Source organism: Ornithorhynchus anatinus, chromosome 18 (genome assembly GCF_004115215.2).
Source record: "Ornithorhynchus anatinus isolate Pmale09 chromosome 18, mOrnAna1.pri.v4, whole genome shotgun sequence".
In the NCBI taxonomy this organism is placed as follows: Eukaryota; Metazoa; Chordata; class Mammalia; order Monotremata; family Ornithorhynchidae; genus Ornithorhynchus; species Ornithorhynchus anatinus.
Window position 1 is genome coordinate 3,695,756 of NC_041745.1, and position 26,860 is coordinate 3,722,615.

At 48.3% G+C, this 26,860-nt stretch overlaps 1 protein-coding gene across 9 annotated transcripts in view; it reads right to left on the minus strand.

Annotated features, from left to right (window-relative positions):
* The window catches only part of ST3GAL3 (ST3 beta-galactoside alpha-2,3-sialyltransferase 3), a 216,366-nt gene that overhangs the window by 44,965 nt on the left and 144,541 nt on the right, over nt 1-26,860 (minus strand). The window lies entirely within an intron of this gene.

Below are 26,860 nucleotides of genomic sequence, written 5' to 3' on the forward strand. Positions count from 1 at the left end.
CAATCCTTTGGGTCGAGACCATCATCCAGAAAGGGATTCGGACCCTTCGTTGCCTTTGGAAACCGTGCAGTTAGAACAGGCAGCAGTGGACGACTTACCTGGACCCCCGGGGGAAGTGATAGGGCATTTCACAAGCAAATGGGGAAACCACCTGCATGAGGAAGGTTTATTAGTCACACTTTTCTGCAGGGTCAGGCTTTTGGGCTTTTCAGCTTGAGTGAAGCTGCTCACTCAAGTGTGAGAACTCGGTAAAGCCTTCACTACTCACCCTCACCCTCAGCAGAGAGAGGAGGTGTGCACATCTGCTGAGGAAGCTTCCCTTAACGACCCGGGAAGCTTTCTTGCAGGTGGGAAAGACGCTCCCTCACCCCCTGCTTGAGGCAAGACAGAAAAGGAAATTGCTAAAATTGCTTTTGACATCATCCCCTGAGAAAGAAACAAAGCGAAGCCCCACCGTCATCTTGGCAAATGAGCCAACTGGGATGGTCAACTTGGCCTCTAACGTGGAAATCAGCTGAGAATGGCCACACTCACAGGCTGCTGTTGGGCCCTGCAAGGCATTCTGAGTAAGCGTGGCCTTTCCAGCTGAAGCACACACGACAATCTGGCAGAAGACACCTGGGCTTTCTCAAGAAAATTGCCTAAAGAAAGCCCCCAGAGTCTTTGGCCATACTGGCAGATAAAACTGGGTATCAAGGAGGCATCCGATTTCAGAACAAATCAAAGTTTTAAAAAGCAGTGGTGCCGAGCAACGTACAACAGGGGCATAAAGCCCCAAACCACGCTCTCCAGCATATTTGGCTCCTGGCCAAGTTTCTTGAGGCACACCTACTCACCCCTGAAACATACAATGGGAGTGACTAGCTCATCATCATCATCATCATCATGACTCACAATAAGGATGGAGGGCTTTCCACATGTGGTATTGTACTAGGTAACAGCAGTGAAGACTAAAACCTAGATTCCTAGATCCCTCCCCCATGATGGAGGTGAAAACAGGGAGCCACCCCCCCTCCCCCGGAGATTTCTGAATGGGGGTGCAAATGCTAACTCGGGCAATCATTGTGCCCACCAACGCTACTGTATTGACCTCTCTCAAGCACTTCATTCAGTGCTTTGCACACAGTAGGTATTCAATAAGTACCACTAACTGATCATTTTGGGGATGGAGAAATTTGATCCAGGATTGACTGGATCTCCCTGAAGCATGGCACTCGGAAGGCATGAGCTACTGCAGTCGCCTACCAAAGACCTTGACCCCGGGTTGATCGACTGATTGATTGATCGAGCCTAAGCTCCACTTCCCGATGGACAGAAAGGCCCATGAAGCTGGCCCAACTGGATGACAGAGCCTTCTGATGGCCCCGGGCCCCAGAGGAGAAATTCTTCTGTCAGGTCCAACAATAACTGTATAGAAGACATAAGGCCCCTAACCCCAGCGGCTAAAACAGTCCCCTACACACTCCGTCAGACCTCTTGGGGACTGATCTCTGCCCTCCGGCGCAGGCCGGATATGCGATCGGCCCATTAGCTCCTGATCGGGGCTGAGAGAGTTGAGGGGAGAAGGCAGCATACTGCCTGGCCGGACAGGCCTTCCCTGTGGTTGCACAACTTAAAACTTGTTCATAGTAATAAACAAAGCAGTAAAACACTGAAAAACATGTCAGCTACACTGAAAGCAAGAAATAATGACATCTCCCACACACCCCAAGCATTCAGACTCCACTCGGATCACCAGCCGAACACAAGGAACAGGCGGATGGGGGGCGGGGGGAGCCTGTTTGAGGGACTCACCCGTCGGCAAGCAGGGCTGTTAATTTCCTGTGCCCCCAACCTCCGGCTGTGCTGGAGAGGGGTCTCATTCACCCTTCCCACACACATGCAAGTGCCCAGGAGAAGGGCATCACCCCTGCTACCCTCTGCAGCAACGAGCTGAAATGATGGGGGTGTTTATAAAGCGGTCTGTGCCACAGCAGCCTGGGCAGGATCAGCAGGGGCAGCCGAACCGCGCTCGAGGAGGTGATCGATTCAAGGTCACTCACGCTATCACCCACTGTTCATTCACTCATTCAATTCAATTGTATTTATTGAGCGCTTACGGTTGCACCACAGGGGTCAGAGAAAACCCCTGTCCTTCCCCCTCGCTGTCGACCTCAGATAATCCAGTTACTCAGTTCGGGCACTCAAATGCTGCACAACTGCATTTCATTTGTTCCCTTTCTAGGGAGACCCGGAGGTAACGGGTCCTTAGCAGTGCAAAAAGAAAACATTCAGAGGCTCATTCCCACTGTCAACTTCCTCACTGCTGCTCAAAATTTGGCAGGAAGTGCCTTTCTGCCTCAAAGACAAGAGCCTTATAAAACCTGGGAGGGAAAAAATCTCTGTGCGCAGAGTTCCTCCGGCAGCTACCGAGAGTGGGAGTCAAGGTAACATGGTGATAGAGGGTGGGCAGATGGGTACTTTTGGAGGGCAGCATTTCAGAAGGGACACGTTGTTCTCAGGGCAAGCGAAGGGTAGAAGCGGCTGCATTATTCTCAAATCGATTCCACCTGGAAGGCCGGAGGCCCCAGGTCTGCATCCGGTGGAAAGTCACCATGATAGAAAGCAGGAGGAGAAGTAAAATGAGACCTTGAGATCTCAATTCGTTTCCTCTCCTCCTAGGAAAGGTCCTGCCATCCTTTATGGTTTCACCAGGCAGTACAGGAGCGGGGACAAGAAGCAGGGACCCTAATGCGGGCAGCACAGGGTGGGGGAAAAAAACATATCTCTGCTCTCTATCATGGCTGGGAGATTGACATATGTGCTGGGTGCCTCTGGGAGAGCTATAATCCTCTCTGTTCAGGGCTTCCAGCCATACCAGCTCCAGAATGGTACACAGACCTCAAGAAGATGACACTGATCTTTAAAGTCCTGTCGCTTCGCTCCTGACTCTGCCCTACATTGGTCATCAACACTCGCCCCTTACGATTATCAGGTAAGGGCAGGGTTTTTCCATCAGGGTCAGAGGTCCAACCCAACTGAGAGAAGAGGCTGGGGCCCAAGCTCTCACATCTTACGCCCCAGTCTCCTTTCTCTGAAATCACATCTCCTCCAGGAGGTCTTTCCCGATGAATTTCCAATCTCCCTACCAAACATGTCTGTAACTCCCCTCTCAGCCCCTTTGCACATCGTAGGCACTGTTGCGTATCTCTTATATACTGTATTTTATTACTTCCTCCAAATCAACTTCAGTGGGTGTCTTCCCGGCTGGACTGTCTGCTCCTTGAAGGCAAGGATCGGGGCTATTAATTCTACTGTATTTTTTAAACAATGGATCGGGGCTATTAATTCTACTGTATTTTTTAAACAATGGTATTTGTTAAGTGCTTACTATGTGCCAAACACTGTACTAAGTGTTGGTGTAGATGCGAGCTAGTCAGGGTGGACACAGTCCATGTCTCCCATGGGGCTCACAGTCTTAATCTCCATTTTAAAGATGAAGTCACCAAGGTCACTCAGCGGACAAGTGGGGGCGATGGGATTAGAACTCAGGTCCTTCTGACTCCCAGGCCCATGCCCTATCCACTAAGACACACGCTTAGTACTATGCCACAGTAGGCCCTAAATAAATAATAATAATACTAATTGTGGTTGTTCTTTGTTAAGCACTTACTCTATTCCAGGTACTGGGGTAGATAAGAGATAATCTTGTTGGACACAGTCCCTGTTCCACATAGGGTTCACAGTCTAAGTAGGAGGGAGAACAGGGACCGAAAGCCCATTTTACAGATGAGGAAACTCAGGCACAGAGATGTTACGTGACTTGCCCAAGTCACACAGCAGGCAAGTGGCAGAGGGGGAATTAGAACCCAAGTCCTCTGACTCCAAAACCCGTGCCCTTTCAAAAAGGCCACACTGCTCTTCAAAGGCCACTGACTGCTGGTCCGACGGCACGTCGCTTACCGCTGACCTATTGCGGGTGGATATTTCCATGGACCAAAAGAGCGAGCCCAGGGTGTTGAAAATGTCCAAGGGTCCACCCTGCTTTTGACCACGGAAGGGAAAACCCTAGTACGGTTCCTTAGCTCTCGGGGTCTCGTGCCTGTCGAGAACCCCGTGTCTTCTACAGGGCTCATGTGCGTGCCAGATGACAGGGCCTAGACTTTGCGAAGACCCTCAGGGCTCTCCCAAATTGGAGTTGAATCTGTGAATGTCCTGGGATGAGGTAAGGGTTTCCTTGGCTCCTGGGTTATGATTCAAACTCTCCTGCTCAGCTGACGGGCGCCAGAACAGCAACCACCCCAACGGAACATGCCTTGGGGGTGCGGAGGGGGAGGACAGGCCTCCTGGCGGCCTTCTCCGGCTTCATGGGAATCAAGACTCGGGGTCTCGTTAGTCACATCGTTGACTAAACCGGGTCTACTTAGGAAAGGAAATATGAAACAGAAATGGAAAAACCAGGTCTAGAAAGTCAGCGTTAGGAGGCATCGTGCCCTTTAACTGAGATGGGGTTGTTCGCCATGGAAACAGTGTCGGAGGAAAATTCAGTCACTGTGTCTAACATTCCTGGGGGCCTAGGGAGCTGACTGGGAAACAAAGCTTGCTTTCCAGACATGGGGAAGGCAGAGAGGGTGCCGGTTTGCTACTGAAATGTGCAAGTGTTACCTCAGTCACGAGGGTGGACAGTTGGACGGTGGTGTTTTAGGCCGGGGCGGGGGGAGCGGGACTTGACACGAGAGCAAACCCTGCTGGATGGGGCCCACTCTAGTCTATGTATCACTCCAAAATTCAACCAATTTCCAAGCGTGAGTCCTCAACGCATTTTTAAAAATGGTATTAATCGGTAGGCTGTAAGCTCTACCCTGTGAGCTCATTGTGGACAGAGAACGTGTCTGTTTCTTGTTGTATTCTCCCAAGCGCTTAGTACAGTGCTCTGCACACAGTCAGCACAAAATAAGTATGACTGACTGACTTAAGTGCTTACTATGTGCCAGGCACTGTACAGGTGCTGGGGTAGATACAGGATAATCGGTTTGGTCACAGTCCCTGACCCACATGGAGCTCATGGTCTTAGTCCCCATTTTACAGATGGGGTAACTGAGGCTCACAGAATCGAAGTGCCTTCCCCAAGGTCACCTAATAATAATGTTGGTATTTGTTAAGCACTTACTATGTGCAGAGCACTGTTCTAAGCACTGGGGTAAACACAGGGGAATCAGGTTGTCCCACGTGGGGCTCACAGTCTTAATCCCCATTTTACAGATGAGGGAACTGAGGCACAGAGAAGTTAAGTGACTTGCCCACAGTCACACAGCTGACAAGTGGCAGAGCTGGGATTCGAACTCATGAGCCCTGACTCCAAAGCCCGTGCTCTTTCCACTGCGCCACGCTGCTTCTCGTAGTAGACAAGCGGCGGAGCCAGGATTAGAACCCAGGTCCTTCCGATTCCCAGGCTCGTGCTGTATCCATTAGGCCTTGCTGCTTTATATTTGCTAGACAGGGAAGCTGCTCAGCTGCCTGACAGACATCAAACCCTAATACCTTTTGAGAGTCCACGATATTCTCTCTAAGCACAAACCATGCTCAAAAAAAAAAAAAGTCTCCCCTACTTCTAGGGAGGAGTTGAGCCCTGCTGACTCGTAAACTGAGTCCATTTAGCCAAATGTACCTGAGGAGCAGAGGCCCTGTCTGAATTCACTCTCTCACCTTCTCATACCAGAGGGAGGGGACGCTGAAGTTCAGAAGGAACTAACAGGTTTGGCATCAACAGCAAGGAGTCTCTGACATGAGGGGCTGTGCTCCCTGCTGAGGTCCTGGGTCAAGGGGCATTTGAGGATCCAGCTCTTTCTCTCTCTGGGACGGCTGCTTCCTGATTGTCAGCGAGGGGCAGTACAGACCCACATAAGGAACGGCCGACTTATAATCTGAAATGGGCCCACGTGGGTCGGGTCTGAAAGAAGAAAGGCTGTGTGAAAAGATGAAACACAACAATACCTAGAGCAAGTTTCCAACAACTCCAATGTGATACTTCCTCTGTGCCCTCTGCCATTAGAGGGATCTCAAGGACTCTTCCCAATGCTCCCACCTGATGCTTTGGGCAAGAACTTGGGGTGGGGAGTCCTCAATGGACAAGCTCATTGGCAAGCATGAGATAGTCTATTAAAAGATCAGCAGGGGCCCTAAGGGGTTCATTCCAATTCCCCCGGGGCAAGGCGATTGAACCGGGAAGAAGCCATAGAGTTCTCATGTTCCCCAAAAGGGTCTGTCCATGAAGAAGAATCACCCAATGGAAGGCTGATTGTCTTGGAGTTGGCTTCCTACAAGGAATCTTTTGTTGGGCATCAACCTGTATTAGCAGCAACTCTTTCCCAGGTGGTGTTGGTCAAGGGCTGGCAGTTCCCCTTCAGTAACGTGGGTCCTGATTCTGAGATCAGGCTTGTTATCCTGAGCCTCCATTGTCCTCTAGAAGGGCAGGACACTAACTCTTGTTCAGGGATCTTGGACACGGCATCAGCAGCTTCTGCCAGACTCCCCGGTCGTCGGCTTCCCCGGTTGGTCCCCTTAGTTCCCCCGGAGTGACCTTTCTTCTCCATCTGGGATGAAGGGTCCCAGAAATCTTCTTTACTGGATAATTTCCCAGGACAGTGTAAGGCTCCCACTAATGGGGCGGGGCTCCCCCCCACCACCCTGGCAGAGTTACAACCAGTCCTTGGATCTCGACACCAACGGTTCCTCAACGTGGCACTTCGAGCCGACACCTAAGTCCGGATCAATTTTCTCACCAGAGGAATGATGCAAACGAGGGATTGGTTCTTTAATCAAGGTGGTTTCTTTTTTTATAGACTAAAATCACTCTGAACTGTCTACTCAATCAATTATGGATGAGTAATCTGGCTTCATTAATGTCTCTATGCTGAGTCAGAGAGGTTCCACGATAGGCTGGCCGACTTTCACCTCATTAGAAGTAGAATGGACATGTCACCTCTCCCCGGACATTGGCGATCCCTCCCCACTCCCGAGGCTTTCCCTCGCTGCTGCCCCTTGCCGGTGTTAAACTACTCCTTCTCTCCCCCTCAGCTCAATTCTCCATATTCCCGAGGCTGCTCCCCGCATCCCACACCCCCATGGGATAGTACAGACCCACAAAAGGAATGGCTGGTGATTTAACACTGAAACTGACGTGTTCTAAAGCCAAAACGGGGTGTCAGTTTAGCAACGCTGACTGGGTCATTAGGTTTGGGGATATTTCAATCACCTCGGCTGCCTGTAACCGGATGGGCTCGGTTTGGGCCGAAGTGCCCCATGGCATTTACATGACCTCGGGATGTGAGGGTGCAAGAGATTTTCTCAGTCACATTGCCACTCGAGTACAATTTCACCGACTTCTTCGACCCAAGAGACCACGCTACAAGTCAGGGTAGCCAGGGACAGAGACTGGAAAGGGTGTGAAGGCGGGAGGACACTTTTTGTGATCTGGGAGATCTTCGGAGCCTCCATGGCGCTGTTGTTGAGTGGGAAATTCTTCTGAAGACACTAAGGATGGTTTCGCAAACACTGCCTCCCACCAGCCTGCACTTTGGCAACCTGTGTCATTTCTGTACCAGTTCTGGCCCATGAGGACCCCTCCCCTGCCTCTTAAACACAATGAAAGGAAAACAGAGGCTTTGTAGCCCAGGGGCCTAGCTAGCCTCTCGGCACTTGCCTAGATCCCACGCCACTGCAACTAGCAGTGTTTTCATCTCTTCTTGAGATGCCAAGCACTCTGAGGTATTTTCACCACCTCCCAGTTACTAACTGGGACCCATACATCAAGGGGTCCACCACAAACCTGAAGGCGGCCCCAATTTCCCTAATGTGCCAGTCAGCTCTGAACTGCTAGCAAGGTTTTTCTATGGTGCAAGTTGGCACATGACCTCGGTCTCCACCAAGGTGCCCGTTGGACCGGGTCACAGTGCTGACTCCACAGAGTGGCCCATAATCTATTGCCTTGCTTCATCACCGTCAACGTCAGCAAATATCTGCTTCTCGGGCAGAAATCGCCCGCACGGAGCAGCTCCTGAAAAATTGTCCGTAGGCCTTCTGACTAAGCAGCCTGCTGAGGTGAAAGCATTTCCCAGAGGGGCGGAAATGTAACCTAAACCTGGCTTTCTTCCTCGTGTGCTACGGCGGGCTAGAGTAGACTCAGCTGCACTGGGAGTGGGGAGGAGGCCAAGGGGAGGGATAGCACACACAGCCCCAGGAATGACACCGCATTTTAGAAGCACCACCTCTAGTTTGGCAATTAGATGGACAAAGACACACACAAACACAAACACACACTCCCTCTCTTTCTTTCTCTCTGCTCTGACCGAGCCGCCTTAGGTCACCGCTTTCAGCTCTGACACCGACATGAGACAGCGACTTCATTGTTATTAAAGACACGAAAGGAAGTGAATGCTATTGTGACAGGCTTTCATACTTTGGGCTGGGCCTCACCTCGATACAAGCCAAGACACCGAGTGAAGGTGGAATCTCCACCCGGTGACCGGTCACTGTATCCACCCCACCCAATGTCCACCTGTCAAACCGTGGGAGCCGGCGGTCCCGGTGATCTCGGGGGCCGAGGGTCAGCGCCCGAGAAAATGAACTCCAGAGCTACACACCTCTAAAAGGAAAGTGTGTGGGGTTTGGTATCAGCCTTAGATGCGGCGAGCCCGTGGGGTTGGTTTAGAGGTAACTTCCCCACTGCTTTCCGGAGGGGGCCCTCGGATCCCTTGCACCAGGAAGCCCGTGAGTAAATATCGTGATGGCTCTGGGATGTAGGGAGGAATCTTCCTGATGAGGGGAAAAATGCCAGTTCCTGCTCCTTGGCAATGAGGCTGGGGGCAGAGATGGTGAGCGACTGGGTGGGCTCCCACTGAAGACGACTCTGGTCCTGCAGATGGAGGGGTCGCTGGCCACGATCTAGCACCGGGATGCTCCAGATCGCAATTCATAAAGGCGACCGTTGAATTTCGGGAAGTGTACGGCATGGGGGAAGGGAGTAGGGAGAGATGGGAAAGTTGACAACCGGAGGGGTTCTGCAGTATTTCAGCTTGCCAGCAGGTATCCCTCAGTGCCAACTCGGTGATGAAGCTTGATCATCCAGTGGGACTGTTGAGTCCCGAGGAGAGGCAGGGAAATACGGACTTCAGGAGTAGTACCGGGGGAGAGATTGTGTGGGTAGGTGCCCTCCTGGACTGCCTTTTCAGCTTGGCTTCCTCACCAGGAGGCATATTAATTGGCTGCTTCCTGTTGTGTCACAAACCCACGAAATGCAAATTCCAATCATCCCAGTTGGTGTTTGTACAGCGTCGGTGGCCGAAACCCAAGTGCCGCCTAGGTTCAATCCAACTACGGAGCTCTGAAAAACCGAAGTGACTCGCTCCCCTGCCGCCTCCCAGCCTCCTTGCCCCCTCCCCTGCCATCCGCCCAAGGCCTGGGTTTGGCCGGCCGCGCCTCCGCCATCCACCCCGGGGCATTAGGACCCCACCTGGTGGTGATGATAATCCCTTCTCTTCCCTACCTCACAGGGAGGTTGCGAGGACCCAGATGAGATCAGGTATCTTAAAGCAATAACTTACAGAATGTGAAACGGAGAGCGGTACTGCAGAAATCCAATCCATTAACCACAAAACCCAGGAAGGTGGGGATGCATCTGGTTGCCATCTTGGCACAAGGCGGAGCTGGGAGCGACGCAGAAATTTCCGGTTCCGGGCCCAATGGTAAATCATTCGGAGGAGATAAAAAGGAAGGCAGTGGCCCCCCTGCTGGGGCTCTGCCATTTTCTAGCTGTTGGACAGAAGGGCCCATGGAGTCGGTTACTCCATAAACCTCTGACGGGGTAATGCCGGCTACTGGATCAACGTGGTGTTCCCTGTGATGCTTCGCTGGGGTGAACCGAAAGCCTTCTTGGCCTCCTGCTGTACTGTACTCCTGTGTCCTAACACCTCAAACTTACTGCCTCATCTCTTGCTCCCCCATCCTGCTCCTAAAAACCTCACCGCCTGACTCTGGACCGGCGCCTCTAACAACCAGTATATCGAGGAAGGCCCTGACCTCACTCTCTGGATCTGGACCAGGTCATCGCAGTCGAACCTGAAGACGGCAATGACCTGAGTGGATGCTAAAGAGTCACGTGTCCCGTTGGCTGCACCCTGCTGGTGCTGACGTAAGCTTCCCTCCCCGGCCCAGGCCGACAGAGTTTCCCGACAGGTGGGCCTGCTCTTCCCAGCAGTGACAAAGCCAAACCTCCTGACCGAAACCCAGACCGAAGAAAGGGCCGGACCATCACCCAGGAGTTCAAAGGGCGGTAAACGTCATTCGGCTTTAAGTACATTTGAACAGTTTGTACCGGGCCTCATTAATAAAGGAATTATTTTACTAAAAACAGTTCTTGCGACTTACTACAAAGCCCACGTTAATGAGATCCATTCCAACTGCAACAAGAAGAGGAATTTCCAGATGTTGCTTTGCTGTTATTCAGATCCCACAATTCACTGCACGGTGTACCCACAAAAGCCCCTCAGCTTCCACCTAGTGTGGGAGATCCAAGACCCAGCTAGATCTCAGGTCCAAGATGGCACCTTCCCTTATGGCCTGTGTGGGTATCCTCGGCCACCTGGAGGGCAGGGGAAGACCTCACGTCACCTCTGGCCAAGTCCCCGAGGAAACCGAAGGTTCTTTAGAACCCGCGTTTGAAGCGGGGTGGTTCTTACTCTCAGCCTGAATGTCATTATGTTTCTCGGAGTAGATGGAGCAAGGGGCAAATGTCACGAGGGAACTGGCACGGAAAACAGGGATCTTGTGCCCAGTTACACAGATTTCTCCTCCTGGTCTTTCTCTTTTTCCTTCCAGCCTCCTGACTCGGAGTTTTATCAGTGAAGCCACATGCTTTAACATCTTCCCGATAACATCGCACTGTTAAATTTAAACTGCCTTCCCTTGGTCCCTGGAGACGCTACATAAATGTTTTTAAAAATAAGCATATATTTTAACAAAGCAAGGGTAAGACACTGATGCTGTAAAATATCTTTACAAGAACTTCTTTGAGAGATAAGGAATGGGGGAATAGACCTTAAAATAAAATATTCCTTTTAGAGGGAGAACAAAACAATGGAGCAGACCGTACTTCTTCTTGCCAGAAGGGTAATAAACATTCATTTCCCTGAATGAGAAAGGTGAAGAAGTTGAGGAAATGCCTGGGGGTACAACCCAATGAGTCCATGGCTTTAGTGAAAAGAGGATGGGGATCAGGAGAATCAGGTTCTAATCCTGGCTCTGCTGTTAGTAGTAAGACTATTTATTAAGTGTTTACTGTGTGCAGAGAGCACTGTACAAAACACTAGGAGAGATTACACAGATGGGAATTAGGCGTGGTCCCTGTCCCTCCAGGGGCTCGCGATCTAAGAGTAGGCTGTGACACCACGGGCAGGTCACTGAACCTCTCTGTGCTTCTATATCCCATCTATAAAACTGGGATAAAATAGCTGATCTTCCTCCCCTAGGCTGCGAACTCCATGTGAGTCAAGGACCGTGTACATTCCGATTATCTTGTATCTACCCCAGGGCTTCGGACAACGCTTTCGACTATGAGCAGAGTCCTAGGATGGAAGTGAACAGCTCATACATCAGGAAGTTGCTCTTCATTTCAGAAGGGCAGAGAGGATCACGAGAAACTTTTCTGAAGCCTTTAATGGACAGTGGACCAAAGTTTACAGAGCATTAGACAAGTGGGGCTCCTCTCAACTTCTGCGTTTCACATGCCACTCAGGTGCATATTGGCCTCGATACAAAGCAGAGGATCTCGAGCTGCAGTAGCAAACTTGAAGAATATTGATATGGAGTTCACAGGTCAAAAGATATAATAATAATTATGGAATTTAGTAAGCACTTGCTAAGTGCCAAGGCGCTGAAGCACTGAAATAATCATTGGAGAGAGATTCAAGTTGATCAGATAGGACACGGTCCTTGTCCCACACAAGGCTCCCAGGATCCCCATTTTACAGAAGAGGAAAGTGAGGCACAGAGGTCAAGTGGTTTGTGCCGGTTACTCAGTAGCAGCCTGGCAGGAGCGGGACTAAAACTTGGGTCTTTGAACTCTCAGTCTCAGATCCTTTCCACTAAGCCATTTGTCCTCCCTAGAGCACACACTGCCATTAAATTATTTGGGTGTACTGTGATATAAGTATTAGGGAACATTCTTTCCACAACAAGGGTCTGTTCTGGAATAACCTTATCTACAAGTTGGCACAAGTATATTTGGGGTAGGAAGAAATGGCTGAGTATTTGAGAATGGCATCTGTCATGGAGAAAAGCTGCTAGCCTTCCCAGCCTCACCGCGCTGAACTGAATAGTATTAAGTTTCTTGTGATTTGTAAACTCTACGGTTTATAATAGAGCAAAATAATGGCGAGCGTCAGAGGAATAAAATAGAGAAATTCGTATTAAAAAGGCCTATCAAGGTGGTATATTCGAACCATCTACCTTCTACCACAAATTCCCGTTGATACAAAAGCTATTAATATTGCAATTTTCCCACTGCACAAAATCCTTCGAGAACACGATTCCAGCACTACAGCAGAGATAACCTTAACCACTTTCTCACGAATGGATGGGTTCAAGGGGATGGGCCACGTTGACAGGCTGCCGAAGCTACCAGCAGAACAGTCAGACTGAGGAGGGGATGCCGGCCCCTTAGCTGTTCCACTTAATTAAGATTACAAATGGACTGAGAAAGGGGAGCTGTCCTGACTTTGTGGGCCAAAGTTTGAAAGAGGACTCCAGCAGATGATGGAACGGCTTTCCTGGCCCCGATCCAGGCATTTCTTGTTCCTGAGGACCGTAATAGCCCCGGGGTCTGCCAGGCACCCCAGGTTTCTGAATGTTCCCCCTCCATTTCCAGGCTCAGCTCTGACTTCAAGAGGCAGGATCGGGGGGTGGGATGGAGTCATGGGGACGAAAGGTATCCTTCCTTTGTTCCTGACTGAATCAGGAACTATTTCAAGTCCACTTGCACTGAACTGCCTAAGCAGTGATATATGGGAAGCCTCCTTATTCCCCAGCAGAGGTGCTGCCGAGATCTCGGTTTCAGCAGGGATTATGTGTAATCTGTCTTCCCTTCACCTAGCCCAGCTTCAGAAAGAAAACCAGGCTAAGGAAAAAGAAATGGCAAGCAGGGAGTTGCACTCTTGAGGAGTGCTCGAGGAGTAGAGAGCACTGTTTGCCACTAAGTAGCGAGGCTTAGTGGCAAGACCACGGGCTTGGGAGTCAGAGGACGTGGGTTCTAATCCCGACTCTGCCACTTGTCTGCTGTGCGACCTTGGGCAAGGCACTTCACTTCTCTGTGCCTCAGTTACCTCATCTGTAAAATGAGGATTAAGACTGTGAGCCCCACGTGGGCCAACCTGATTAGCTTGTATCTACTCCAGCGCTTAGAACAGTGCTTGGCATAGAGTAAGCGCTTAACGAATATCATTATTATTATTATTTGAGGCTGGAGAAACTGCTCTGGGAGTACTCTTAAGCACCAGCATCACAAACTAGGAAGTAAGTGTAAGGGGCCAGAGACCCAGAGGCAGCAAGGCCAAAGTGAGAAAAGAGAAATTTTCAGCTTAGCACTACCATCCTGAAGGAGTTTGCCTTTTTCTATCACTCGTATTTATTGAATACTGACTGGGTGCCAAACCCCAAGAATAAACCAGAAGCAGATCACATGATGCCTGACCCCGAGGCGCTTACAATCTAATGATCATATTGCCCCTGGGCCAGGGTCCAAGCCTTTATAGACAGGCAATCTTAAAGATAAACTGTGATGCTGGCAACAACCTATACCTTTGGGTACTGGGTGCTTAGGCATTTTCCTTACTCCAAATCTGGCCACTCAATTGAAGCTATTGCATTCACTTCATTCAGTTCTCAGAGATTGATCAATCATTCATTCATTCATTCAATAGTATTTATTGAGCGCTTACTATGTGCACAGCACTGTACTAAGCACTTGGAATGTACAGATAGGTAACAGATAGAGACAGTCCCTGCCCTTTGACGGGCTTACAGTCTAATCACGGGCTTACAGTCAGTCGACCTGTTTAGATCTCAGAAACCCTGCATTAGCCTCAACGCTCTAGGAGGTGACTCACTGAGAACTTTAAAGGGAACGTCTCAGGGAGCGCTGCACAAGCCAAACCACGTTAGTCCTTTCGGCTGATTTACCATGCCATGCATTCTTGGCCTCTGGGAAGACATCCTTCGGCCCCATTCAGTCAGTCCTAATTTGCAGCTTCCACTCTCCCAACTTTCTCTGGGCTTCTGCTCATTTTTCCCCAGATGTGGTAATCTGCAATTTTCCAAGATGAATCTCCTCTGCTTTCCTCGCCTTGGGAGTCCAACTGCATCATTTCTTTGCCTCCGTTGGCCCACGAAGCACCTCCCAACTCCGATTTCCCGCAAATTTCACGATCCCTCGGTTTATTGTCTTCTCTGAGCCAATTCAGAAGGTGCGAAAGGAAGCCCAGCTGCCAAACTTTCACGCCTGCTGCGCTTGACTCCCATTCTGCAGACTGGCCCATTCTCAGCAGTCTCAGGTGTCTGGTCACTGTCCATGTCTGGAAGCTTGGGGCTGGCTACATGGGGTGACCTGGCCCTAAGAGCTTTCTCTCATGAGTCCCTGGACCTGGTTTCCTGGTGACACCACTGTCTCTTGGCTCCCCACAATCATCAGGCCCACAGTGAGATAATGCTGCTGATTTAAGTTCTGAGTTTGCTTACGGAGGGCAGCTCGGGGACGTGGGACCCATGGTGACAGTCCGGACCAAACCAAGCAGGGGCCGGGGCCGCCGAACTGCTTCTGGTGGGAGTGGTAGTTACGATGACATTTTCTTAGTGCCCCCCGGGGGGAATGCACTGAACTAAGTGCTCGGGAAAATGCAGCAGATTCACGAGGCCTGTTCCCTGCCCACGAGACGCTTACCCTCCATATGGGGAGACGGACATGGAAAGATCTACAAATTCAGTAGGACAGGAGAGACTAAAGAAAGCTCAGGGGAAGGGAGTCTTAAATACGGATTTAATGAAGAGAGAGGGAGGCAGAAGAAAGAGAGAGGACTGAGTTGGAGGAGCTACAAGAAGCCTGGCTAGGCTGGAATACAGAATGCACGCTGGGCTATAATAAGAGTATGGAGTTCAGGGTATGGGCCTCAGTCTTCAGAACCTGGTTTATGACACACATGAAAAAACTGGCTTTCCAGGCTAGCTGCAAGAAGGTTTTTTAATAATAATTTTAATAATTACTCTGTTTAATATCAGTATGCACATTCAGTGTGCTTGTTCTCATGAAATCCTACAGAGTATGCAATTTTAAAAAACCCAAATTCAAACTATTATGAATTCCCCCCTATTCCAGTGACTAAAACAGAGACCTTACTCAGCTGTTCTCTTTGACAGCAGGGCTGCCTTCAGTTACTTTTCTCAAAATGCTCAGGTAGATTTACTCAAGTAAGAGAGCTACGCCTTCTTTTCAGAATGAATTTGTATTTGGAAGTAAGCGGCAGCAACGGCAAAGATGGATCAGGAGCCGAGATCCATAGCGCTGTTCTAATCGACTGATGGGGGAGGATAAAGTTCAGCCATAAAACAGGATTCAAATTAGCCGTGGAAGTTGAAAATGAATCTCTCTCATTCTCTGTGTCCAATTCTGGGCTCCTCAGTAAAAGACACATGAAAGGCATCAGAGAACAACCTCAAGGATGATTAAAGGGTTGAAAAATTAGTCTAATGCGGAAAGGATTCAAGGATTTGGGATTATTCAGCCTGGAGAGCGGGCTGAGGGGTAATCTAATAATGTTCGGGAAACAAATGATTAAATGCTATTCTCTCTCCTGAAAGGACAGAAGGATGAAATGGTGCAGCAGGAGGGAATTGGGTTAGACATGGAGAAGAACCGTTCACTGAGGGAGGGAAGGTTTTCACAATCAGAGTTGTTCTCATTTTGGCCTGCAGTGGCCCAGCCTGGAGAAAGGGGAAATGGATCAGGTGACAAACTGGGATTCTTCGCAGCCTCCAAGGGGGCCTCACCACCCCTATTTTGTCATCCTTGTGCTAAGAGTTGCTTCCCGAACGCCTCCTCTTCCTCAGACAAAAGGAAACTGGGGCCATGTCCTGCTTCTTTCCCTCTTAGGAGAAAGCAAGCAAACCAAGTAGAGAGATAAAAATCTCCTGGATGACTTCTGTGGGGAAAGAACAGGCTGAGTGCTGGCAGGTGGTGGAAAGATCCATGTGCCCCGGCTCAAAGATGACGGGTCCTTCCCGGAGACCCACCAGTCCAAGGGTGATCGTGACGCTGAGGAGATGATTTACACATCCTCGGGTTCCATAACAAAGCTTTCAGACGGCCTGCCTCCTTTCGGCTCCAAACCTCAGAGCCTCCCTCCCTCTGAATGTGGGGTCACACTCAGATTCCTTGGCCTGGAGACCAGGCAGTCAACTTCTGGCATTTGTCGGCTCTCCCTACAGTTTGGGGATGTATTTATTTTTTCTCTTTAAAAGGAAAAATTAGAGAAAATGGGAAGAGCTTTCTATTTCTGGTGTCTATTCTAAAGCTTTGTGCTTCTGCCAATACATTAAGCATGGTATACAGCAACAATGTTAAAAATAAACACTTATATGGGAGGCGTGGGATAGAAGAGAATTCCTGACCAGTTAGCACGTTCTCTCTCTCCCTCTCTCTCTCTCCCCCACCCCACCCAACTCTTTCCTCTTTCAGTGTTTGAAACACCACTGGGGCGAGGAGAGCAGGAGGATGAGGAGCCGGGAACTCAGTAACGATGCGGCTGTATGCTCTGAGCTTCTTTCCAAGGAATTCCCCTCCGACTCTGCTAACCCAAAGTTATGAAGAGCCGGGTCTTGGAATCTCACAATCCAAGGCTGAAGCAAGTAGAGGGAGCTTGGTGAGCAAATGGTATTTTCTTTTTTTAGGTGAGTTAGCTCTCCTTGACCCACCTCAAGGGGACGGACCACCACTTTCATCACCATCTGCTGCTTGATACATGACAAGTGGGATCACTGGCTCTCTTAGAGAAAACTGGGCTGGAACAACAGTTAAAGGAAATGGTATAGCTTCTTAGAGCCTAAAATCACAAGCCGATCAATTGAGTAGGCTTTCCCTGTTCCTCCTGCTTTCTCACCAAAGCTCAACATCTATTCTCTAATGCTATTTCAGTTTCATCTCCCCCCAGTTCTGCTCATTCTCACGCCCAACTCTCCATGACAGGGCGTAAGAGAATCCAGTCCTTCTCTGAAAAACATTTTGGGAACCTTCAACGTGTTTATCCTCTTAGGAAACAAGGCCCATCTTGATTTGAAAGTCTGACAAACTTTGCTGGAAGCCAAGGAGAGGAGAGGGTTGTGCCATAATTGAGCTGGCAAGGGGGTGAGGGCAAGGGTGGCAATTCCATGGAGATACTGGGGATGGGAGACACCCAGCCTCGCTCATCCCAGGTCTTGGATAAGACCTGAGAGTTGCCAAAAGGGGTCACCAAGATCCAAACAGTCCGCTTTCTGGTCTGTCATTCTTTGTGGTCTCTCTCTTTCTCCCTCACGATCCTTTTCAACCCCATGCTCAAAAGGAAAAGTCGGCACTTGTGGGCACAGTGGAGGAAAGACAAAAAAATCGAGCATGCTTGGCTTGGGAATGGAGCACAACCCGAGAGGCTCACCCCAGTAGAGGACGGAGGTTGCTTGACTTCCAGGCAAAAACCAAGATTGGAACTAAATACAGAAAAGGCTGCTGCTAGGTTGGTAGAGTGAAAGAGAAAGCCCAGGTCTTAAGCTCCCTGCAGATTCTTTGAAGTTTCCTCTAGTTAACTATAAATCTGAACCATAAGTTGGGATCTTGGGTTTCTGTAACTTTTAACAAACAGAATAGTCTTGCAAAAGGGTTTCAAAAGAGAACAATATTCCTTGTCTAACATAACTGGCATCAGCATTACGACGCAAGGAGAGACCAAAGACTCATTATTTTAAATTGGCTTAAGGTTGACAGTCACAGTTAGTGTAGTGACCCCCAGGTGATGGTCCCTGCAGTGTGTGACTGGTTATAACGGGAGGGAGAGAGGGAAGAGAATGGGTAGAGAAGGAGGAGGAGGAAGGAGGCTCATCCCACTGGACATGAAGGAGTAAGGAAGAGGTTTGATTGGTTATGAAAGATGGTGGAAGTAAGAATAATTTGCGCACTGTGAAAGGAACGAAAACATGTCTACAATCTAGAAAAAGAACATTAATATAAATCTCAATGGAAGGATATGATATGAAGAAGAGCCAAGAGAAAGACTGCAAAATTTAAAGCAGGATGAGATTAAGGGGGAACTGTACAGATGTAATATGGCTGACATTGCACAGGAAACTGAAGGTCAAAGAAAACCTAAAACTTGGGACTAAGAAGTATCCAGAATGCCACAGAAAAAGATCTGAATTCAGAAAGTGAAAACAGAAAATTATTTTTGGATGTCCTGCCCACAGGAGACAGAGAAATGGGACTATTATTGGGTAAACAAAGGCTTTTTAAAGTTTCCTGGGGGGGGGGTGAAGGGGGTGGTGGAAAACAAGACAGCACAAAGATAAAAAGAACAGTAGCAAGTAAGATCTTGTGGGAACTGAGATCTTTCAAAACAAGGCAGAGAATGGTGAGACTTGCTGAAGATGATGATGGGCAAATGGAAAGGAGTGGTAATGGAAAATAAAGAAAAATCAAAGAGATTGACAAAAACACTGAAACGGTACCCTTGTACACTGTGAATTGTATGAATTTGTAGGCGATGATAAACCTAAATAGAGACAAATACCCAGCCAGCTTGGGGCCCCCACTAAGCTCTCCAATGCCATCACCTCTAATAACAGAACACACACTGGGGTAGGCCCACCAGCCCCAAGCAAGACTGAATTCTTAATCAAATCAAAGAGGAAGATGTGTGTCCTACAGTCTTAATCTCTTGTTTTACAGATGAGGTAACTGAGGCACAGAGAACTTAAATGACTTGCCCAAGATCACACAACAGATAAGTGGCGGAGCCGGCATCAGGACCTAAGTCGTTGCGACTCCCAGGCCTGTGCTCTATCCATTAGACCATGCTGCTTCTCTGAACAGTTCTCCAGTTCTCTTAACAAAAACAGTTGCCCTCCTCCTCTGGAACTAGGCCTTCAAATGAACTTGCTCTAGGATCATATAACCTAAAACATCAGGTAGGCACGGACCGTGGTGTTTGTTTTTAGATGTGACTGGAGACCTGGAAACGTGTCCACACCTGTACACACTTGCCTGTCCGTATCTACCTTCCCCCGAGATTGCAGGCCCCTGCACCACTTACAACAACGCTTCCCAAATCGCACTAAGTAGATGCTCTTGGTTGATACTTCGTACTTTTCTATGTAAATCCCGAAGAGGCTAAATTTCATCAGGTGAGGGAGGGAGAACTACGTGAAAAAGGAAGAGGTTCAGCTCATCCAAGAGCTCCCAAAAGCTCTTCCCTGAACTAGAATTTCATCTAGATCCCTTTGGTGGTTATAGTAAAGCAGGGTGGTGGTCCTTTTCTGTCTGGGGACTGGCAGAGGTGGGAAGGAAAATATTTTTCCCCCCTGTTGTCCTCTCTGAGCTTAGCAACCCCAGCGGCAGATCTTTTAGTGTTAAGACCTGCAGCAGCAGATCCAGATGAATGTAAAGGAAGTTATTTGAGCCTGTAGTTTCTTCCAACTTCTCTCCATCCAAATTCCCTTAGGCAAGTTCCCGCTATGCCAACTTCTCATAATTTTTAAAAACTGCCACCTGCCTGCCTTCTTTTTTTAATAACTCACTCTTTTCATGCATCAGGGTATTCAGAAAAAGTTATCTGATGAGGCAGATAAAACAAATGTCAACAGAAGTGAGGAGTGACAGAATGAATTGGAAACCCTTTTCTGACCCTGGGAAGGAGTGGAAGGGGAGTGAAGTATTAAGCGAGTATTGCGGCTGTCCTGAAAATAAGGAAACTGACAAGTTATCAAAAATAAGGTAGTGTTATCTTGTAGCTAGAACAAGGGGTAGGCAACCCAGGTTTACAATTTAGTTACATTGCAAGAAGGCTTCAAGAAGAAAAGTGAAGACTGAGGATTTTAACTTTTTTTTTCTTGGGTCTCCCATTTTAAACACTATGTATTTTTGTTCTCCATCTGCCCCATCTAGGCTCGCATACCAGTTCAGTTAATCAATCGATCAGTAGGATTTATTGAATGCTTACTGTGGGCAGAGACTGTACTAAGCACCTGGGAAAGGACAATATGACTGAGTTGGTAGACTCGCTCCCTGCCCTCAGGGAGTTTACAGTCTAGAGGGGGAGGCGGACATTAAAATAAATTATGGATGTGGGCAAAAGTGGAGGTGAGGGTGGGGTGACTATCAAGTTTTTAAAGGGCACAGATCCATGTGCGTAGACAATAGAGAAGGGAGAGGAAATGGAGAGGTCTCCTGGAGACGTGATTTTAATAAAGCTTTCAAAGTAGGGAATAAGATTCTTCTCTTTGCCCCTCCACTGCACACACATGCCAGACCCACCAGTGAAAATATCCACACAGGCATGCCCTCATTTTAGTTTACCTAAAAGTCCAAAGGTTAAGCGTGCAGAGTGACTGTATCCCAGAATGCCAATAAACATAAAACCCTTGCCAATACAACTACTCCTGGTGTTAAGGCTTTCCCGTAAACAAGACCACAGGGCATTTGAAAAGTTAGTTCTTCACCACACCTCAAAAGACAGCAGATTGGAGGCCCTGGAGTAGTGGGAAAAGACCTGGATTCTAATCCTGTTTCTGTCACTGGTCTGTTGTGGGACCTTGGGCAAATCATTTAATTTGTCCGGGCCTCAGTTACCTCACCTGTAAAGGAAAGATAATGCCGGCCTCTCCCTACCTCACAGGGATTTTTAAGGACAAAATGAGATAAATGAGAAAAATAAGCATGCTTTCCAAAATTCATGGAAAAAGAGGGAGAATTCTCCCCCAGGGAGTCTCTGTAAGTCAAAGCTGGAAACTGACTGCAGAAGCATCTCACGGGAGCCTAACCAGGCAACCTGAAGGATACCTGAGACCTGATTCACACAGGTGTTTAAAATACAAAAATCACTACCATTTTAACTATTCGTAAGGTAAGTACTTGAAGCAAATAACACTCAAGACTTGGTGTAGCAAATAGAGAAGAAATTCCATCATCTCAACTTTCATTTCAACATGGTGAAAAAAAACTTTTTCTTTTAATTCTATTTATAAAAATGGAGCCGGTTTTGATAAAACACTTTAAATTCAACAAATGAAAACTCTATGGTCTTTGGAGGGGAGAGGGGGAGTTCACTAAAATACGGTGAGTACATATAGTTCTAGAGAGACATAAATAGTTTCGCAACAGACACACATGATATGTCTTAGCTAGAGAAATCACAGCAATTAAGGAAGACTGGAACTTTCTTCACTACGGGCACACTGAGCTTTCTGTTCAAGCATTGGTTTGTCCTTTCAGGTAACGAAAGAGTGGAGAGTTCCCTACCCTACAAGTTTTGGGAGGATGACGTTTGGAAATCCTCGTTGGACACTTTCATTTTAGATTATAATTCCTTGAGGCATTTAAGAACAAAAATGGTCACTGGGCATTTGTGAAGATGTTCTAAGTCCATTTAGACCACGTTTGGAAGTGGGAAGTGCAAGGATCTGGGCGTCAGAAGACCTGGATTTTGAACCCAGCTCTGTCGCTTGCCTGCTGGGTGACTTAGGGCAAGTCACCTTAACTTCTCTGAGCCTCAGTTACCTCATCTGTAAAATAAGGATTAAATCCTACTCCCTCCTACTTTAATTGTGAGCCTCCAGGGGACCGGGACTGTGGCCAACCCGATTATATTGTAGCTACCCCAGTGCTTATTATAGTGTTTGGCTCAAGGGAAGCACTTAACAAGTACCATGAAAATAAAATGCTTCCTGCCCCTATCCCTCTGAAGACCCGCCCCAGTCCAGTCCTCTGCTGGAAACATCTGTCGGGGACTAAGATGACCACCTAGGAAATCTAGAACAAAGTCTTGAATTTCCTGGATAGTTCCGGCCAATGCTGGGCATTAGCAATCTTATTGCTCTCTCTTTTGTGTCTCTAGAACTTGTCTGGATGCCAGCTCTGTGACTTACCAGACAATCCTGGAGAGACTGCCTGTCTCCCAGAGCACATTCCCATGCTTCCGAGGCATGGTCCAAGAAGCTGTGATCACGTGGCTATCTGTGTGTGCGTGGAAGTGGGGACAGGAGGGCTTAGGATAGGCGATCATCATGTGGGAGAAGAGGCCGGTTGCTTTTTCTGCTCTTTCCTTTCACACATGGCATCTGAGGGACCTGTTGATTTTGTATTCTGTGCCAAACAGAAGCCTTGTTCTCTTTTGGCTTCCTTCCCCTGCCTTAGGCTCCCTGCCATGGGCTTCTTGCAATGGGGTGGGGGAGATATTCAAGCTGTAGGCTCCCTGCTGAGTGACACTTGCTGAGAAGAGATACTGTGTTTGGATAACAGGTCTCGAGTTAATGTCACTCCAGGCCCAGATCCTCTTTTCAGGGGATATGCATTTCATACACTCTTTCAAGAGAAGCTTTCCGCAACCCGGAATGAATTCGGTGGTGGCGGTAGGGAATGGGAGAGGGAAAAAATTCAGATATTATTTTTGCACTTCCTAAACTCTCAGATGCTCCATTTCAATTTTGCCCTTGGTACACAAAGAATGCTGAGCAAGGGCTGGATTGTCCAGTGTTTCAAAACGTATGAGGGGGAGAGTCAAGTTGTAGCTGATTAATTTATTGACACACGTGTTGTGATCCCTAGAGTTCACAGCAGGAAGTGGCCCTGCTATTCTTTTACCCTCCTGAGGTTTCAAGTACATTCAGCTCTTTCGTAAAATGCGTCTTCACCACTGATTTTGGGGAAGATGCTGGTAAGGAATTATGGAATGTTCTTCTAAAAACACGTGTCCAACTAGATAGAATACGATGTAATGTCAGATGAGACAGTCATGTGCAATGATAATAATAATAATAATATTAGTACTTGTTAAGTGCTTACTGTGTGCCATGACCATTCCAGGTGCTGGGGTAGATAGAAGTTAATCAGGTTGGACACAATCCCTGTCCCACATGGGGCTCACGCTCTTAATCTCCGTTTTACAGATGAGGTAACTGAGGCCCAGAGAAGTTAAGTGACTTGCCCAAGGTCACACAGCAGACATGTGGCAGAGCCAGGCTAAGTCAGGTCCTTCTGACTCCCAAACCTCTGCTCTATCCAGAAAGCCACGTTGTGTGAGGCCGATCGAGGCGCGCTCGCCACAGTGTGAATTTCCCTTAACTAAGGTGAGATTCGACAGGCAAGTAACCTAAATGGACCAAGCTGGGATCTCCAGATGGCCTTCACTTTGGAGAGTGACTGAAGAGTGGCTTCTGCTAAGTTCAGTGCCTTCACACCACACAACACGTTGTCATGCCCGTAAGAAAATGCCCATGAGCACAGGGGACTTGCTGTTCATGTGCATGTGGATGGCACCTGTGCAGCCCAAGTTCCACACGGAAGTGGGCATCAGGCTGCGATCAAGGATCCAGATCCCGCTCCTGCCTCTGAAGCCTCCATTCAAGGGAATTCTGGATGCCTGGGGAGATCACCGTGAGCACCTGTGCCCTGGGATTCCAGCCTGGTCTGCCACTGACCGAGGTATCCACTTTTCGATCTGAGCATGGGGGTGACATGTGGGCATGGATCTTGGGGGAGATGAAGATTGGGAGGAGGTAGCCTTCAAAGGGCTAAAAAACAGACCCCAAAAGCCACCATTTGGGGCCTTTTTGAGTCCGATCGAAAACCCTCAAATTTCTTCACAGAGGTGGGATCGACCAATCAATCAACCAATCAATAGATGATGTTTATTGAGCACTTACTATCTGTAGAACACTGTACTAAGTGCTTGGGGGAGTTGGTAGACATGATCTCTGCCCACAAAGAGCTTACAGTCTATAGGAGGAGGCAGAGATTAAAATAAATTATGCATATATGCATAAATTCTTTGGGGTGGAGGGCGTGATGAATATCAAGAGCTTGAAGAGTACAGATCCAAGTGTACAGATAAAGCAGAAGGAAAAGAGATTAGGGGAAAAAAGAGGGCTTAGTCGGGAAGGAGATGTGATTTTAATACAGCTTTGAAGGTGGAGAGAGTAAATGGCCTGTCGTATATGAAGGGGGGAGGGGGACTTCCAGGCCAGAGGGGGGACACGGGTAAGGGGTTGATGGTGAGAAAGACAAGATCGAGGTACGCTAAGTAGTACTTAATGTTCTCTTGCTCTAGACTTTAAACTCCTCGTAGGCAGGGAACGTGGCTACTAACTCTTGTAAGGGACTCTCCCAAGCATCCAATTTACCAATTTGCTCGGCAGGGAAATTCACACTACCTCCATGTGGATATCCAGGATTAAGGTAAGGTTGTGTGTGTGTATGGGAAAGAAACCATGTAAATACTGAGTCCTTATTACTGCTGATCGGCTTTGTCACGGAACCAGAATCTAGGTGGGACTGGCAGAGCATGAACACTGGGACAGTGGGTGGAACCCCTCCCCGCCGTGCCCTAGGTTCTGAAATGAAAGTTGGGACGCTACCTGTCCAAACCTTTGCTATTTACTACTTGCCTTTTTGCGTTTTGAAGTTGTGACCGATAACTCATTTTAACTTCCCAGCGGGTTCGAGACGGTCCAGTATTATCTAACACGGCCCCACTTTAAACAGCTGCAGTCAGATTCTTATCATGTAAATTGTCAGACTGTTTTTAAACAGAAGGGCTTCAGAAAGGCAGCGGAGGGAACACGGTGGGCTGGAGCTGCCACACAATGCGAACAATATGACTGCTGAAACAAAGCATCTGCCCCTGGCAACTGGAGCAATTGGAAGGGAGGGCAGTGGCTGGCTGAAGTGAGCAGAAAACAGAGAGGGTGGTGAGTTCGCTTATCCCTCCTGCCACAGGCCCGAGCTCTGCCGAGGGGATGGGGGCAGAGGGGATGTGGGAAGGAAGATATATATATCTTGGAATGACGGGGCAGCCGCTAGGCACAAATGGAACAGCTTGACAGCACGATGAGCTGGATAAAACCATAGAACGTGGCATGTCGTTAAATTAATAAACCTATAAAACTTTCAGTGATGCAACTGAGGCACCTGGCTTCAGGTGTGGATTTGTTTGTGGGAGTTTTTTTGCCAGAAAAGTCAGCTCCAATCCTTTCACACTTGTAAGAAACTGTGAATCAGCAGACCTTCAGCCCAAGGAATAGGCACTCCACTGCCAAGTCGCTGGAGCAGACTGGGTTGGATTTACTCACGTCTGCTTCAGCTGATGCTGCTTTCTCAACTGGCCTAAACTCAAGGTGACCTTTTTAAAAACCAAACGATAATATCCCTGAATTAATTCTGCCAGTGCATACAAACAGATCCTGACACATGCTGAAGGGAACAAACAGTCCCCGGACAGGGTGGGAGCTGAGCCTCGACAATAAGGCCCGGAATCTAGGGAGCCTGTTGGAAAGTCAGGGGTCCGCTTTTGCCCAAAGGAGCTGAGAATACCATACCCATCCTGATCACGAAACTCCAGCCCGTTAAATTGCTGGCCAGCGATGCTCATTTGGCAAGGTCTGGATTTCAGCGTTCCCTGCTTCTGCCATAGCGTCACTGGCGAGGAGAGAAGTGAGGGGTGGATTGGGTTGGGTTCTTTTAATGGTATTTGTTAAGTGCTTGATATGTGCCAGACACTGTACAAAGCACCAGAGAAGATACAAGCTAATCAGGTTGGACACAGTCCATATCCCAAGTGGGGTTCACAGTCTTAATCCCCATGTTTCAGATGAGGTAGGCAGAGAGAAGTCGGTTAGACTGTTCAAAGGGCAGGGATTGTCTCTATCTGTTACCGATTTGCACACTCCAAGCGCTTAGTACAGTCCTCTGCACATAGTAAGCACTCGATAAATACTATTGCATGAATCAAAGTGACTTTCCCAAGGTCACCCAGCAGACGAGTGGCGGAGCTGGGATAAGAACCTAGGTCCTCTGACTCCCAGGCCTGTGCTCTATCCATTAGGCCACACTGTTCAGAAGGTAACTGACCACCCCCATGCTCCGGGGCACTTGTGGGTCCTGTCAGCCCTGCGGAACTCTGTCTTTCTCCCACTCTGGGCTGTGAGCTCCTTGTGGGCAGGGAATATGTCTACCACCTCTGCACTGTACTCTCCCAAGCATTTAGCGCAATGTTCAATGCATAATCACCACTCAATAAATACCACTGATTAAGTTCACTCACTGTTGGACTGATGGATGTGTAACGCTCCGTCCGTCCGCTCAACTGTATATTTTTTTATTACCCTATTTATTTTGTTAATGAAATGTACATCGCCTTGATTCTATTTATTTGCTATTGTTTTAATGAGATGTTCATCCCCTTGATTCTATTTATTGCTATTGTTCTGGTCTGTCCGTCTCCCCCGATTAGACTGTAAGCCCGTCAAAGGGCAGGGACTGTCTCTGTTATCCATTTGTACATTCCAAGTGCTTAGTACAGTGCTCTGCACATAGTAAGTGCTCAATAAATTACTTTTGAAAGAATGAACATTCCAGAGGACTGAAAGCAGGAAAGATAAGGATATTTGTTCTATTACAGGCATCTGTCCAGATTCGAAGACCAAATTCACTTGGTTTCTCTGACCAGGAGAACTGTGCGCTTTTAGTAGAAGAGACTCGATAAGAGAGTTTCCCTCTGCCAAAAAGTACTGTTGCAGCAGGTAGCTAATGGTGTCAGTAGGA